Source organism: Cupressus sempervirens, chromosome 1 (genome assembly GCF_028749045.1).
Source record: "Cupressus sempervirens isolate cs-2001-9-10 chromosome 1, ASM2874904v1, whole genome shotgun sequence".
Classification (NCBI taxonomy): Eukaryota; Viridiplantae; Streptophyta; class Pinopsida; order Cupressales; family Cupressaceae; genus Cupressus; species Cupressus sempervirens.
This window is the reverse complement of record NC_143118.1, coordinates 442,656,475-442,671,523: the sequence shown is the minus strand read 5'-3', so window position 1 is coordinate 442,671,523 and position 15,049 is coordinate 442,656,475. Positions and strand designations below refer to the sequence as shown.

The 15,049-nt window shown below is 35.9% G+C and overlaps 1 pseudogene; it reads right to left on the bottom strand.

The window, feature by feature from the left end:
- On the bottom strand, positions 1-450 carry LOC149578200 (ubiquitin-conjugating enzyme E2 11 pseudogene; annotated as a pseudogene).
- Between the last annotated feature and the right edge of the window lie 14,599 nt (positions 451-15,049).

Genomic DNA, 15,049 nt, shown 5'->3' with positions numbered 1-15,049 from the left:
CTATTTCATTGCATACTTGCGAGTCCAAGTCCTTGCCGTTGTCTCATATTTGGACCTATGAGTCCTATACATGTGAGCAATCTCTGTTACAAGTGGATCATCCGGGTTTGGATCATTGAGCAAAGAACAAATTGAAAGTAAGATCTTGGAGATGTTCAATGCAGGACTCCACTGATCTTTCAATATGTCAAGGCAGATGCTGCCATTGCTATTTATGTTTGGATGGAAGAGCTTAGTCTTAAATTCAACCTTTGGAGGCTTGAATGGATAATGAGTGGTGAAGTGGATTGTGAGAAGAAACACACCTCCTTCATAGGGAGTTTCAGGGGGACCCATAATAGTGGCTTCCCAATGAAAGATATCATCATCAGCCACTGGACTGGTGCTGCAAAGAGGAATGGGATCCTTCTCAAGATCATTCAATTCCTTCACAATCCGCTTAGAAGCCATCAATTCTATTTACCACACCAACAACAGCAAGAGAAATTTGAATAATGAAAATGGCAGACGAGAGTAGGAGCAGAGGAACGATTCAAACACCTTTCTGCTTTTACAGTTAGCTTTGTTTTGATAGAAAGATGTTCAAATCGAGCTCTTACTAAGTTCAGGTTTAATACCAAAGCATTCTCCCAATGATGGAAGGATTCGGCGCGGCATACGTTCCACATGGGTCGGCCACCCTTGTGCCATCTCATATTTGCAGCTAAATTGTAAAATTGTTTGTATTAATGATTATTATTAAAATTGAATTGTAAAAGGTAATAAATTATGTGATTTTATATTAATGGATTGATTAAATTAGATTTAATGTACATTTATCATTTTTAAATTTTTTTTTTTTTTTCAGTATTTTTGGATATCATGCTAGCGTGATATCATACGGATGGTCTTATAATCGTAACTATAGGCACCAGATTTGTAACTTGCTATTAAAAATTGCTATCAAACATTTTACATAATATTTTAAGAAGTACAAAGTTAAGATGCTATACTATAGTCAATGGTATGAGGTGGTTGTCTCTTTTACATTCTCTTAAACTAATTTTTAAGTTTTTTCTTGATAAAAATATATTATAACGAAACATTTTTCCAAGTCTTACTATAAAAAAAATATATACACAACAATTTTTTTTTTTTTGTTTCAATATTTTATTTGTGTTGATTGAAACTCCTCTTGTTACTTTTGTAGCATTATATGTGTAGTATTGTTTACCTTCATATTATTGTAGGATCAGAATTTAGGAAAATGTACACATAAAATTTAATATTTAAATTGTTAATCTATTCATTTTGATATCTTGTGCTTTATGGATTATAATTGTCTATACCATCTTTAATGGGATAACCATTATGAATGACTAAATAGTTCAATCAAGTTTTAGGTACCAACTGAATCATGGATGCCATATTTTATTTCTAGTTTTTTATCCTTGACTATATATATTGTTAGCATTTGCCCTTAACAATTATTTTTTTAATTTTGATTTAACTAGAAAAATATTTTTATCCCCCTAAGTTTCCTAAGTTCCTAAGTACTTGTAGATGTTGATCTATCATATGTATACTAAGAATATAATTATTGAATTGAAGGGAAAAAAAATAGACACTACATCAATTTATACCTTGTTTTTTAATTTTTTAGCCTCTATAATGACAGATAAATATTATGGGTCAGTGTATCCCAAATCATACTGTGAGGAAGGATCTTTAAATAAAAAATTGTGAATAGTACAACTTCAATTATGCTGCCCAATGTCACACTCTCCAAGAACCAACTTTAATAAATTACATTCCTCTATGTACTATAAGCCAGTTATTCTAGATTAAATTAATATTTGAATTACTATTATGACTCTTATTCCAATTTTTACGTTAGAATTGGTTAAAGATATATCAAAATTAAAACTCAACCTTTAGTTTATGGGGACTATTTTTTAAAATGCATTTGAAAAATGTGATTTTGTACATGGCCTCCACAATTTATCCCACCTATGAAAATTTCCTAAGTAAAACTCTTTCATACTATTTTTGTTTAAACTCCAACTACAACCAAAAGCTAAATAATTTTCATTAAAACTTGTTTACATTAAAACACTTTTAGTTAGAAAATTATAATACATATGTACATGTTTTTTAATAGTTGATAGTAGCCAAAAAAATGGAGGGCTGGCCCCAAAGTACAAAAAAGTTGAAACTTGAGAATTCAATCGGAGGTTACCTCCTAGTTATCTAACCTATACCAAATTTAAACATCAAAAACCATAATATGTTTAGAGCTGAATTTTTTTTAGCTATAGTCCTTAAACTACTATGCATAAGAAACTGAATAATACACCAACAACATTTGAAAATATCATTTCTATTGGTCCAAGTAATCGGCATAGTATAGAAAAACCTATGGGGTGTAAAGTTCAAAAACATAATCATAAAAATAGCTAAAAAACAAAGTAGAACCTGGGCTAGATGCTCTCTTCCTTCTCCTAGTTACCATTCTTCTTCTCCTTAGGTACTTCCCTTATCGTATCCCCCTCCACTTTCTTTGGTTTGTCCAGGATGGTTTTTAGCCAGTCCTCTGCCAAGAACCCATAGATGGAATGGGTTACATTAGTTGTCTTTCCCAGGTCCTTTTCCTATTTGTTAGCTTGTAGGAAGTAGAGGGTTGTGGCTATAGAGTGCATTACCTTGGTGGAGAACTCAACCAAGGTTTCAAATCTATGGCAGATAGTAGTATGGTTATCCACCGGGTCCCTCATGACCTTCTCAAGCCTCTCCACCCACATCTTAGTTGGCTATGTTTATGTTTCTTCCCAGTTCCCCTGGGGGTTTCCTTCCTAAGAGAGGCAATGTCTTCCCCCCCACTACGAGTTAGGGTAGCTTTTAGGGTATTAAAGACATGGGATGGGCTAATAGAGTTGGAGGTGGGTTTAATATCATGGTGGAGTCTTTTCTTTTTAGTAGGTTTCTCCTCACTATTAGAGGAATCAGAGCTGGAGTCATACTTCGGGGGGGGGTCTTAAATTTCTCCAGTTGAAGACACTTGTTGGTTCTCCTAGCACCATACTTTCCCTTCTTGGTGTCCAAATCCAACTTAGTAATTCTAACTTTAACCTCAGTGCTAATTTTGACCTCAGTGGCATGGGCTTTCTTAGACCTCTAAAGAGTAGAGCTAGGGCTAGGGTCCAGGGATGTTTGAGAAGTGATATAGGCTAGGGTGTTAATCAGGAGAGGGGGATTCTAAGCCAGGTGATAGATGAAAAGTTTATTCATGAGGCCATGGTGGATAAGGTAGAAGGGTTTCCCCTCCTCTTGTTTCCTTCTAGCCTTGCAAATGCAATCCTCTAGTGAATGCAATAATAGAAACAAGAAGGAGATAAGGTCATGATATATGAAATGATTCAAGATAGGAAAGTGATAATAATAAAGCATTTGACAATGGTCTTCCAAGGTAATGTATTTGATAATTGTATAACAGATGACATCCCATGGCTTAGGTAGGGTAGCCCACGCAAACTCACCACACAATTTCTTTAGTTCCTCCTTAGACTTGAAGAAATTTCACAAGCTTTCCTCTTCATTGACCTTAGCTTGCCTCTACCATTTCTTGCCACCAATAGAAAATCCCCTGCCTTCACAATGCTTTCTTTAGAAATTTCAAAGCTCATGCCATTAATAGTAAGTTTTATATCCTTCTAGGTTTAAAAGATTTGCCTCAAGATGACCTTGTTGTGTCTAACCATGACCTCCATATAAGGTAGAAGGCCTCCCTCCTACAAGTAGACCATCACCACTTCATTGCTACTGATACATTACTCCACACCCACTGATTCAATATGATTGCTAGTGCCCATGTTGTCGCCTAGTTCCACGACCAACTCTTTCGATGATGTATCCTTGCACCAGGTTTTGGAGTTGCAAAATATAAAATGCAAGGCCACAATGGAGAAAATGAAAAGGCAATGCATAGTCATCATGAATTCACAATGTTTCCTAAAAAACAAAAAATCTCCCAAGGCAGTACGTGTGGGTAGGCCCTTTCCATCTAGAAATGGCTGTCGCTAGCTGTACCAATTGTGAGGATTAACTAACCTATCTTTATGACCATTACAAGATCATTCTTTAAATCTCGCTGAATCGTCCCTCTATATCCTTTTATGGTAGTGATCAATATTCACGGTAGTTGGGACATAAATGTCATAAATGTTAATCAACATCCAAGCATGCCAAGAAAACCCTTTATGAAGCACCACATTCTCATGACCACATGTAAAAAAGAAGACCTGCCACCTAGTTTGATAATTCATCTGTCATTATTGAAGGTGTGCTCCCTTTCCATAATGCATTCTATGAGTCTTTAAAAATACAACAAAAAGCCCTCTTTGAACCATTCTACAGAAAGTAACATGAATCCCAAGTTTCTTACCCCAAACACTTACAGCCCATTCATCAAAAACCTTGCAAGAGGGCAGAAATCCTTTATCTAAGTATGCAAAAAAAATTGCAACATTTTTTAGCCAAGATTGGTCGATTTTAATAGCTCTTACCATATCCTCATTTGGCAAGAGAGGAAGGGTTTTTAGTTCATGGGGGGGGGATCTTACCTTCCTCCTTTCCTCCACTGACACTAGATATGAAGTTGCCTCCATCCCTGAGTCTATTTCCATTGGTTGCGGCTCTGTCGCTTCAAATTCCTCCACCTACTATCTCTCTCTCTCTCTCCCTCCCATACCCTATTCTCTCTCTCTCTCTCTCTCCCTCTCTCTCTCTCTCTCTCTCTTTGCCACCCCCACTCTCTCATGCCCTAATCTCTCTTACACACACTCTCATCCCCCCTCTCTCTCTCCCTCTCCCACTCCCTCTCCCACCACCTCTCTCTCTCTCTCTCTCTCTCTCTCTCTCTCTCTCTCTCTCTCTCTCTCTTCCCATCCCCTACTCTCTCTCTTCCACACACACACACACACACACACTCCCATCCCCCCTCTATCTCTCTCTCCCCTCTCCCATCCCCTACTCTCTCTCTCTCTCTCTCTCTCACACACACACACACACTCCCATCCTCCTCTCACTCTCCCTCTCCCACTCTATCTCCCATCGCCTACTCTCTCTCCCTCTCTCTCCCCCATCCTCTACTCTCAATCTCTCTCTCTCCCACCCCGTACTCTCTCTGCCACCCCTACTCTCTCTCACACTTCCACTCTCTCCCATCCCCTACTCTCTCTCTCTCACACACACACACACACGCACATCCCCCCTCTCCTCTCCCTCTTTCTCTCTCGCTCTTTCTCTACCTCTCCCCTTCCCTTTCTATGCACTATTTAGGTCTTAATAGTGTGTGCACACTAAAGTGTACACACACTAAAGCACATACATGCTATTAAGACTCAAATTTTAAAAAGCTTTAAATAGCGAATGTGTGTTATAGTGCACACACACTATTTAAAGCTTTGCATTCTACCAAGCTTAAGGCTTGGTTTTTCCTTGGGGATCCAACCCAAAGGTTTGGAGTCTGTAAACTAGTCTAAGACGTTTTTCTACAAACATACAAAAAATGATCGATTTTTCTTGTGTTCTCTCCTTCAAGTTTCCTCATGGTTGAGCATCGCTAAAATTAGGTTACATGACATTGTAGGTCTCTATGTTAGTTATATAACAATAAATTTTGTTTTTTATTTGAACTATTTCAAGCCTTTCAACTATAATTTATTTTGAATGTATGTCCATTTTTTGTCAAAAACCAACATGTACTAATTGGGCTGTAGATTTTAGTTCGTTCATCGAGTTTTGCAACAACTTAGTTTTTTAGAAACTAGACTTCATTCTACACACTTAGAAAAAAAGAAGTTTTGATTTTAGATTAGTTTTCAATCATTTCTAGGGGGAGCATACAAATATTTCATGTTTTTGGGATGTGTCTAATTAAAAAATTTATAAGAAAAATACACATTATAATATTACTCAAAAAATCTAGGATAAACTACGTAGTGTTAGGTAACTTGTGACCAAAGCGATTAAATAATTTCAAAAAAGAAGTTAAAATATTAGGGGGCCCACACTTTGTACTATGTTATATATTTTTGGAATAAATAGTACCACTTTCTGTAGCCCCCTTTTTTGAGGACCTAAAACTAAACCATTTTGAAAAAAAAATAGTAGTTTAGAAACTAGATTCAAAGGACTACTACTTTTGCTTTTGTCATATCTTAAAATTTTGAGCATAACTATCTTCAAATTCTTGTTGAAGTTCAAAAATTGCTGATTTCAAAAAATAAGTGTCCACTTATACCCCCCTTTTGGCACCACAACTTGGTGCACTTACCCATCATGATCTATCATGAGATCATTTTAAGAATAAGTTGAAAACATGGAAAGTAAGATATGGAGTAATGAAGGACTTGAAAAATACAAGTGGGTTAGCTTGGAATGAAGAAACTCAAACTGTGGATGTTGAGGATTGTGTGTGGGATGAGCTTTTGAAGGTAGGATGATCTTTGTACTCTTTTGATCGAAGAAATTTTCCCTTCTTATTTTAGTATTGAAAAACTAACAATCTAATCCATCTATTAATGCTTACTTATAGAGGAGAGAATTCAAAAATGCAAAGATGTATAAGAGGTCATCTTTCCAATATTTCAATGAGTTGGCTTTAATTGTCGACAATGACATTGTTGAAGGGTTTGTAACTACAACGCCCCTTGATGCTAAATAAGAGCACGCTATGAACAATGCATTCCATGTGCTTGATGAGGAAAATAACCAATTGTGGTACACCTCTTGAAAACCAACTAGATTTTGATGAAGAGTTATATCATTCCAATCAATTGAGTGCAAGTGGTAGAGGGACTCCTCCACCATCATCATCAAGGAGGGGAAAGAGAAAGAAGACAACTCTGGTTGCATCATTGGATGTGATATGTGAAACTATGAAGGAACTGAAGATGGCCTTGGTAAGCCTCATATTGTAAAAGTGGATAAATCTGAAGAGGAGAACGTTCTGAGTGCCACATATACCACTCTCAAAGCTGTCCCTGAACTGAGTCGACTAGCTTTCTTGAAAGCACATGATAACTTCATGCTTCAACATGAAAGAGCCAAATTGTTCTTGATGATGGATGAGGTAGAGAGAGTGGAGTGGATTGCTATGACATTTGGTATGCTTTAGCTATTTCAGCTAGTGACTAGATTGCAATGATGTATACTACATGATTTCTCTATTCAATGGTTTTGCATTGATCTTTGATAGCACTAAACTAGAACTATATTGATCTCACAACACTATTGGAACTCATTACTGAACACATTTTGACTATTTCATTGGCATTGGTATGATTGACATTTGAATTAATTCTAGTTTATGAGTTGCCTTTTTTTAATTGTTTTGCATGGACCAGTTTATGAATTGCCTTTGTTTAATGTTTGGCATCGATCAATACATAGTTTAGTTGTTCATTTCATTGGCATTATTAATGGTATTGCATTGATCTCTCATAGCACTATACTAGAACTCATTAGTGAGCACATATTGACTATTTTGCTAAACAGATTCTAAACAAACTATTACATCATATATTGATTGTTTTGCTAAATAGATTTGAAACAAAAAGTTACATCATATATTGACTATTTTGCTAAGTAGATAGCAGATAGAAATGAAATCATGATAAACTATGTATAGGTCAACAATGTATAGATAAAAGTCATTATTGTCATTGATCTTCCATATATACTACATAAATATAGGACAGACATCCATACATAGTTTATGAGTTGGTTGTGTTTAATGGTATTGCATTGATCTCTACATAGTTTATGACATCATAAGTATGTTGAATGGGTTTGCATGGATCTATACATACTTGATATGTCCATAGTTTAGTTGTTCATTTCATTGGCATGATTCACTTTGATTAATGGTATTGTATTGATCTCTCACAACACTATATTGGAACTCATTAGTGAGCACATATTTACTATTTTACTAAATAGATTCTAAACAAACTGTTACAACATATATTGATTGTTCTACTAAACAGATTCGAAACAAATAGTTACAGCATATATTGACTATTTTACTAAGCAGATAGCAAATAGAAATAGAACCATGATAAAATATGTATAGGTCAACTATGTATAGATAAAAGCCATAATTTCCATTGATCTATATATATTTGATCCATACATAGTTTACCACTTGGCTTTATTTAACAGTATTGCATTGATCTCTCACAACACTATACTGGAAATTATTACTAAGTAAATTTTGACTATTTCATTGGCATTGGTATGATTGGCATATGAAGTAATTCTATTTTATGAGTTGCCTTTGGTATGATTGGTATGCTTGGAATCTAAAGTAATTCTATTTTATGATTAGCACTATGTTATATACAGGTAATCAGAGGTAATCACATGAGCACATATTGGAATTCATTATTGAGCACATATTGACTATGTAGAGATAAAAGCCATAATTTCCATTGATCTATACATAGTTTATGACTTGGCTTTGTTTAATGGTATTGCATTGATCTCTCACAACACTAAACTGGAATTGATTACTTGATCTATGCTTAATTTAGTTGTTCATTTCATTGGCAAGATTGGCATTGGTCAATGCATAGTTTAGTTGTTCATTTCATTGGCATGATTGATATTGATCAATACATAGTTTAGTGGTTCATTTCAGTGGCATTAGCATGCTTTTCACTTGAAGTAATTCTAGTTTTTGGCTTGGTTCTGTTTAGTGGTATTGCATTGATGTATATATGTACATGTATATGTATGTATGTATGTATGTATGTATGTGTGTTTGTATGTATGTACACACATGTATGTACAATGTATACATATTTGATCTATGCATAGTTTAGTTGTCCATTTCATTGGCATGATCGGCATTGGTCAATATGTAGTTTAGTTGTTCATTTCATTGGCGTTCGCATGATTGGCATGTGAAGTAATTCTAGATGGTTAGTTGGCTTTATTTAATGGTATTGCATTGATCTCTCACAACACTATACTAGAACTCATTACTAAGCACAGTTTTACTATTTTGCTAAGCATACTTGATGTATACATACTTGATCTATACATAGTTTATGATCTCATAAACATTTGGTATAGTTGTTCATTAGATTGTTAGCTAGAGCTATAATTGAACCATACATATGTGGAATACACGAGGAGTGGTAAATGATGAATGCTCAATTTTAAAATTTGAGAGCATATGCTGATAGAAATGTGATTTGGTAGATGATTGTATAGGTCATGATTCTGTCCTATGTTATATCTATAGTCCTAATTTGCTTGCATATGTTTTTATTTCTTGTCTTTTTGTCCCTATTTGATTTCCTATGTATGTTCTCGCTGACAAGATTATCAAAAGTATTGAGGATTTCTGGTAGATGATTGTACAGTTCATGATTCTGTCCCATGTTATATGTATATTCCTAATTTGCTTGGATTTTTTAAAAAAATTTCTTGTCTTTTTTCTGCAATTTGGTTTCTTATGTATGTGCTTCTTGACAAGATTGTCAACAATATTGACAAAGTGTCTTTCTTTTGTATTTTTTTATTGCTCCTGATTTACTAATATGGAGAGACCACACATGGTGATAAAAAATGAGCTATCTAATGATGGTTTGCTATGCATGTTTGTAAATGGTCAATATTTTTTATGCTCATCCTTGGTGTATTCCATTAAAAAAAATCAGGTTTTAATTTTTCAAGCATGTTTAGTTCGCATATGTAGGATTGACCATCTAACAATATAGACAGTAATGGGAAGATTGAATAACATGAGAGGGTTGCTCACCAAATATGGGGCATAAGGGTATAGAGCATGGATTTCCCAGTATTTTCATATTTAACAGTGTGTTTCCACACCACCATTCAAATCATGGATATTGTTCTTTCTCATCAATTCATGGATATTATTTTTCTATCTTCTATCTTATGGTACATATGTAACATTGAATTATTGATCACATACCTAATTTAAACATATTTGGATCACATTTATAATTTAAACATATTTGGATCACATTTATAATTTGAACATATTTTGATGATATTGTTATTTAAATGTTGGTATCTATTTGATCTATACATAGTTTATATATGTAGGATTGACCATCTAACAATACATACAATAATGGGAAGAATGACCAACATGAGAGGGTTGCTTGCCAAATGTGGGCCATAATGGTATAGAGCATAGATTTCCTAGTGTTCTCATATTTAGCAACTAAGTCATAAGGTTCAAGTTTGAGTTTGACAATTATGAAGTTCAGATAAAGTTCAACAAGGCAAAAAGATTGAAAAAAATTTGACGATAAATTTATCTTAAATAATTTTCTAAAAATATATAAATATATATGATCACAATTCCCAACTATGGGATAGTTTATAACTTTGTACAAATGATTGCAAGTATGATCATTTCTTACTTTTCTTTGTTAATAAATAGAATTAAAATAAAAAATAATAATCATTTTAAATTTATTCTTTACTAATAAAATAAAACTGTGAATATTCAAGAATTAAAAATAATAATAATGTAGTCTAATTATAAATAAATTAGTAATCATAAATATTAAATTAAATATTAATACTTTACTCATTATAATACTTCTATTTCACTAATAAAATAAGAATGAAAAATTTTACTTCAAATTCCCATTCCAATTAGAAAATGAACAACCAAACACAAAAAAATGATATTCCCAGTCTATTTCGTTCCAATTCCAATTTTGAAATGTTAGTTTTGTTAGCTTTGGACAGCTATTTGTCCATTTGCTATTATTTAGCAAGTAATTGTTTTGCTAACTAATTGGTTAGATTAGAAACAAATATTTGTTAATTAATTGACCACTTTTGAAAACAACTAGAAACCAACTTGGTTAGGGTTGTTAAGTTGTTTTAATCTCAACCGTCGATTGTAAATCAATCTTGGCTATTGGTTTACCAACAAGAGTAGTATAAAAGGAGGTCAGGGGGGCATTTGGAGAACATGAAGTTTGGAAAAACGTTTATAGTGTTAGCAAACAGTCTTGCAGTGTTAGCAAGGGCGCAGTGTTAGCATGGGAATAGCAATGGGGAATATCAGCGGGATAAATTAGGAGGTTGTCGAAATTCTACCAGTAAGAGGCAAGGAATTTTGTATCTCTTGATTTGCTGAAGTTTAATATAATTTCTCATCTGTAGAACTGGTTTTCCCTTGGGGGTTTTTCCAGGGACAATTTGTCCGAAAATATTGTGTTCATTGTGTTGCACATTTCTTTCCATATTTTATAAGTGAAGTTGCAGTTGTGTTATTTTTCAATATTAGTTGGAAATTTATTTTCAACAGTTTAATAATTGTTTATGATAGGAGATTAATAATCAGTGATTGCAATAGTGAAAATTTTCACATGGTATCAGAGCATTGTTAAGGGTAGAAGAGTTTTTCCCTAAGAAAGAAATTTTGATCTCTTTAGATTTATTATTGCTTTAAACCCTTGAGATGGCTTCAGCTGCTTTGAGAGATCAGGACAGATTGGATGGTGCTTCAAATTTTGGTGTTTGGAAGGCCAGAATTTCTTTATTGTTGGAAGAGAATGGTATCAAGGATTATGCTACCAGTGTTGTACCTGTACCAACGGATGCAACACAACATGCAACATATAGGAAGGATGATGCAAAAGTGAGGAGGATTATCCTTGATGGTGTCAAGGATCATATTGTTCCACATATCGCAGAGCTAGATACGACGAAGAAGATGTGGAACACCATTATGAATCTATACTAGAATGCTACCACCAACAGGAAGTTGATTCTTAGAGAGAGGCTAAAGAATACCCAGATGAATAAGGGAGAAGACATCACAAGTTACCTCACCAGGCTCAGACTTGTCAAGGATGAGTTAGCAACTATTGGAGATAGCCCTAGTGATGACGAGCTAGTGAGAATAGCCCTAAATGGGTTTACTAAACAATGGAGTGTCTTTGTTCAAGTTGTCAGTGGACGAGATACTTTATCGAGTTGGGATCGACTATGGATTGATTTCACTTAGGAGGAGTTTAGACTAAGTCTTGTCAATGGGGCCAACAAGAGCCAGAAAAATGAGGTGGGACAAGAGAACGTTGCCCTAGCGAGTAAAGGGAAAGCAAAGAAGGGATCTAGCAAAGGATCAAATTCACAAAGTGAGAAGAAGAAGAAGGACCATTCTAAGGTCAAGTTCTTTGGACGTGACGAGTTTGGCCACTATGTCAGTGATTGCCTAGAGAGGAAGAAGGGTAAGAAGCAGGTGGCAGCTTCAACAAGTGTGGAAGAACTCTCTAGTAGAATGGAAGATGAGTTTGCACTCATAGCTTGTATGGTTAGCTCAACCTCAAAGTGTGTTTGGTATATAGATAGTGGGGCGTCATTTCATATGACAGGAGTTAGAGAGTACTTCTCCAATTACAAGGAGGAGGACACCAACATCCAGATTTCTATGGGGTACTTGTCCAAACTCAACCCTGTTGGCAAAGGGACTGTTCAGTTTCAGACGGAGAATGGAAAGATAATTCCACTCCATGATGTGTTATATGTTCTAGGCTTAGGTATGAATTTGATTTCTGTATCTGTTCTTCAGGATAGGGGGTATAATGTACTCTTTAGAGGTACAAATGTGTTGATTAAGCACAAGGATTGGAAATCACCCATAACTATTGGAGTTAGGAGTGGTCGCCTTTATAGATTGCAGTTTGATACTCCTAAGGCACTCATGAGCAACAGTAATCCTAGAGATCTTAGAGAGCTATGGCATAGGAGGATGGGCCATATTCATCATGGAGCACTTAGATTGCTTCGTGAGACAGTGACAAGTGTTCTAGAGGTGAGCATAGAGCACGACAATGTATGTAAGGGATGTGTGTTGGGGAAGTTTGCGAAAGCATCTTTTCCAAGGAGTGACCAGATCTAAGGGTGTTCTTGATCTAGTACATTCAAATGTTTGTGGACTGATGTTGACGAAATCTCTCAAAGGATATGAGTACTATGTTACTTTTATTGATGATTTCTCTAGAAAGACTTGGATATACTTCTTGAAGACTAAGGATGAGGTTTTCAGTCGATTCCAAGAGTTCAAGGCTCTTGTGGAGAACTCGACAGGAAAGAAGATAAAGGTTCTTCGGTCAGACAATGGAAGCGAGTACAAAGGAAATGTCTTCCAAGAGTTCTGTAGCAAAGAAGGAATCAAGAGAGAATGGATTGTTCCTTACAATCCACAGCAAAATGGATTTGCTGAGAGGAAGAACCGTTCTATATCGGAGGTAACAAGAGCTATGCTACATGACCAGGACATGCCCCATTACTTATGGGCAGAGGCGTGTAATACAACAGTCTACATCCAGAATAGAGTTCCACACAAGGTGCTAGGGAAGATGACACCAGAGGAGGCTTTCATAGGGAAGAAGCCAGATGTTAGTCACTTCAGGATATTCGAGAGTTTGGCATATTGCCATATTCCTGGAGATACATGTACAAAGTTAGATCAGACTATAGAGAGGGGGTACTTTGTTGGGTACAGTGAGACCTCAAAGGCATACATGATTTTTATTCTGAGGACTAAAAGAATTATTGTAATACGGGATATCAAGTTCATGGAGGACAAGGCATTCAGGAGATCTAGAGATTTGCCAGTAGATGATCAGAGTGAGCAGCCAATAGAAGCTCCAAGACCAAGTCAAGAGCAACAAAGCTCAAGTACAGTTACTAGTACGAGTGTAGACTCAGTTAGTGAAGATTCACATAGTATGGAGCAACAGGTGCAATAAGAAATGCATCTAGAAGACTTAGAGGTTGACATTTCATCCTCTATAGTTAGCAGCGGGAACCAAGTGGTTCCAGATACACAAAGGGATACTCAGGAGTTTGTGGGAGCTCCTACGAAGAGTACTAGATAGTGAAGACAACCAACCAAGTTCAATGACTATGTGGCATTAGTTAGTCAGTTGGTAGATAGTGAGCCTTCTAGCTATCAGGAAGCTGCAGAACATCAGGTATGGCAAGATGCTATGGTTGAGGAATATTCTTCAATAATGCAAAATGATGTGTGGGAGGTAGTACCTAGACCAACAGATAGGGCTGTAGTTGGATCATGTTGGATCTATAAGATAAAGCACAGTGCAAATGGTAGCATCGAGAAATACAAGGCGAGGTTCATGGCAAAGGGGTTCTCTCAGAAGGAGGGAATAGACTATGAGGAGACATTTGCTCCTATTGCCAGGTATACTTCTATACGAGCTGTAATCTCACTTGCAGCACCGATGGGATGGAAAATTCATCAAATGGATGTCAAGACAACATTCCTTAATGGTGAGTTGAAGGAGGAGGTATACATAGAACAACCAGAAGGCTTTGTAGCACACAACAAAGAGACCCACATGTGCAGATTGAAGAAAGCATTGTACGGACTCAAGCAGGTTCCTAGAGCGTGGTATGAGCGCATTGATACATACTTGCAAAAAATGGGCTTTGTGAAGAGTGAAGCAGATGCTAACCTCTACTACTTGGTGGTTGGGGGTGAGATTCTCATTCTCGCTCTTTATGTAGATGACCTATTTCTTACAAGTTCACTAGGGCTCATAGTGGATTGCAAGAGGAACCTTGTAGAAGAGTTCGAGATGAAGGATTTAGGACTTATGCACTACTTTCTAGGCATGGAAGTGTGGCAGACAGATGGGGAGATTTTCTTTGGTCAAGGGAAATATTGCATTGAAATCTTGAAGAAATTTGGGATGGAGGATTGCAAAGCCATGTCTACATCCATGATCACAAATTGGAGAAAGGTAGATACAACTAAGGAGAAAGATGTAGATCCCACTTTATATAGACAGTTGATTAGTTCGCTTATGTATTTGGTCAACACTAGACCAGATATAACATTTGCAGTAAACTCTCTTAGTCAGTTCATGGTTGAACTAAAGAGAATGCATTGGATAGAGGCTAAGCATGTGCTATGTTACTTGCATGGTATAGTCAAGTATGAGATCAAATATGTTCGAGGTGAAGGTATCAGGTTGATAGGCTA